This window comes from Phyllostomus hastatus, unplaced genomic scaffold (genome assembly GCF_019186645.2).
Source record: "Phyllostomus hastatus isolate PE091 unplaced genomic scaffold, TTU_PhHast_1.1 phas_contig_329, whole genome shotgun sequence".
Taxonomy (NCBI): domain Eukaryota; kingdom Metazoa; phylum Chordata; class Mammalia; order Chiroptera; family Phyllostomidae; genus Phyllostomus; species Phyllostomus hastatus.
In genome coordinates, this window is record NW_025333854.1 from 1,484,195 (window position 1) to 1,487,500 (window position 3,306).

A 3,306-nucleotide genomic window follows, 5' to 3' on the forward strand; every position below is an offset into this window, starting at 1 on the left:
CTCACCCTGGGCTCCGGCAGGGGGACAGTGGCTTGCGGGGCACCAGGGACATGCAGGGACAGCCTGAGTTGGGTGGCTTCAGGGTGAGGACCGGAGGGACAGCCGCCATCGCCCCTGTTGGAGCCTTCTTCCCACGCAGCTGGTGGACGGGGGCACCATTCCCGCGCGGAGCCCTCCCCCCACACCGTCAGACCTGCACCTGCGTTAGCCCGGCGCACCCCCCTGGCTCCGCCTGACGACCACCTGAGACCCCACCCCACCGTGAGGGTCTGCGGGCCCCGGGAGGGAGGCAGCGGGTCCGGTGTGCCCTGAGACTTCGGCTGGGTGGCCTCAGACCCAGCGCTGACGCTTAGGTCGAGTCTCCATCAACCCGGTGGCACCACTCGCCCCACCCAACCCGGAACCACCCGAGGACCGCCTCACCCAGCTCAGGTATTATCCGAGCCTCTTCCAGCGGCTGAGGTTTGCGGAAGATCTCAGGGTACCGTGTGCCTTTTGCCCACCTGCCCCAGACCCGGCACTGGTGGCAGTCGACCTTGGTTCACAGTATGGCCTCTCCAGGTCCAGCACAGGCAGCCACCACCACAGGTCACTTTGTAGCTCCTAACAGGTACTGGCCACAGGCAGCATGTCACCTTGGCCTGCTCTGGCCTTCCCTAGGGTCCCCAGAACCAACACACCCATGGGTGGTGTCAGACCACAGCAGGGCGCCACCCGCTTAGCTCCAGAAGCAGCACATCCAGAGGGGTCTCGGCAGGCACCCCCCCCCCACTGGGGTGGTCCTGCTTCGTGGGGCCAGCACCTGCAGAGCAGCTCACAGTTCTGGACCGTCCTCACTGCCACTCAGTCTGTGGGTCAGTCCCACCCACCGACCTGCCAACAGCAACCATGGTTCAGCTACAACAGAACGGAGCACACCACCCACACAAGGGCTGCTCCTGGAGCGCCCGGCTCCGGGGTCCAGGGGGCCTGCACCACTGGGCCCCCCAGGACGCCCAGGGCATAGGGCAACCCCGCCAAGACGCGGGGGGGCACACAGAAGGTCTACCCAGGATGTAGAAACAAACACGGAGGGGCAGCCAACGTGACGAGACAATGACCCAGGGCCCGAACGAAAGGACAGGAGAAACCTCCAGAAAAAGCTCTAAGTGCAATGGAGGCAAGCCATCTACCAGATACACAGTTCACGACGTTGGTTAAGGATGCTCCAAGAATTTCTGAGAACTTCGACAAAGAAACAGCAAATGTAACAAAGGACATAGAAACCGTAGACTAAAAACAAGTCAGAAGTGAACAATACAACAGCTGAAATGAAGAACATACTAGAAGGCATCAGCAACAGGTTGATGAAGGACTGAATCAGCAGTCCGGAAGGCAAGGTAGCGGAAAACACCCACGTGAAACAGCAAGAATAAAATGAAGGAGAGGAAATGAGGACAGTGTAAGGGAGCTCCGGGGCAACAGGTATAGCAGGCATAACAACATTTGCATCATAGGGGTGGCAGAGGAGCAGAGAGCGAGCAAGGGACTGAAGGCTGATTTGACGGACTGATGACTAGAAACCTTCCTAACCTGGCGAAGGAAATAGACACGCAGGTCCAGGAAGCACAGAGACTCCCAAACAAGATGAACCCCAAATGGCCAGCACCAAGACACGCTGTAATTAAAGTAGCAAAGGTTAAACACAAAAGAAGCATCGATGAGAAAGACAGTTAGTTACCCGCAAGGAAGCTCCCAGGAGACTGTCAGCTGATGTCTCAACAGAAACTTTGCAGGCCAGAAGGGATTGGCAAGAAATATTTAAAGTGATGGAAAGCAAGGACCGACAACTGCCATTTGACGCAGTGAGCCCACTTCTGGGATTATATCCTAAGAACCCTGAAACACCGATTCGAAAGAACATGAGCACCCCTGTGTTTGTAGCAGCCTTATTTACAATCACCAAGATCTGGAAACAGCCCAAGTGCTCATCAGTAGGTGAGTGGATCAAAAGGCTGCAGTACATTTCCACAACGGAATACTATGCAGCCATAAAAAAGGAATTCTTACCATTTGTGACAACATGGATGGACCTAGAGGGTATGCATTATGCTGAGTGAACTGAGTCAGTTAGAGAAGGGCAAATACCATGCGATTTCAGTTACATGTGGAATCTAAGGAACGGAAAACACAAACAAACAAAACGGAAACAGACTCGTAGGCACAGAGAACAGACTGATGGCTGCCAGAGGGGAGGGAGTTGGGGGCTGGACGAGAAAGACGAAGGTTCTGAACAGCACAGACTGGCAGCTGGAAAGCCGTCTCGGGGATGTCGAGCACCGCACGGGGAATATGGCCAATAATAATATTGTGGTGACTGCGTATGGTGCCGGTGGGTACTCGAAGCATCGGGGGCATCCCCTCTCCTAACCACTGTGCTGCACACCTGAAACGGATACAGAATAGTGGCGAATGTCAGCTGTGACGGAAAAACGAAGAGAGAGCAGCGCCTGGCTGAGGCGGTGGTTTTGAAGGTGAAACGCTGTACTGCTTAGGAAGCACTTCGGGTGGTGTCTGGAGCTGGGTCAGATTTATAACGGTCGGGTGTCGTTAGTAGCCACGAGTCAGCCAACCACGCCCTCTCCCCCCACGTGGCCTTCCGCCAAGCTGGGGCAAGGCCTTCTCCTGGGTGGGCCTCGGAAGCAGGCTTGAGTTGCCACGGGTGACACCGTGTGTGGCTTCGTGCTCGGTCTGACAGCGTGGGGCCGCGGGAGAGCGACTTCACCCCCCACCCTGGACTCAGTCTTCTCATTCGTGAAATGGGTCTGATGACGGTACCTCCTCCCTCAGGCTGTGGGGGGCTGGACGGTTCAGAATGGTGCGTGGCACAGGCCACGCGCTCGGGGGAAGGCTGCCGGCCATCGCAGGCATCAGTGCACCGTTCGCTCCCTGCGTGCTGGCTGCTGGGGAGACGAAGAAGTGTTTCCCAAACTTCACCGTCGTGGGGACCCTGGGACACTTGGCGGCTGAAGCCTTGCCTTCACTTCCCAGGTGCTGCAACTGGATTCCCTGCAGTCTGGATTCTGCCCCCCCCACCCCCGACCCCCACCCTCCTAGAAATTCCAAGTGCAATTTTTCCAAGTGCACGTCAAGGGCACTAACGGTCGAGCCCCACCCAGAAGTGTCTGCGTGGTCTTCCAGAGGGCACGGGAATGCTGGAGATCAGCTAGCCTGACATCACAGTTCTCGGAAGAGGAGGCTGAGGCTCCGAGAAGCCCTGTGGCTGCCCCCAGCAGCCCCGTGACAGACCAAGAGTTACCACTTGCC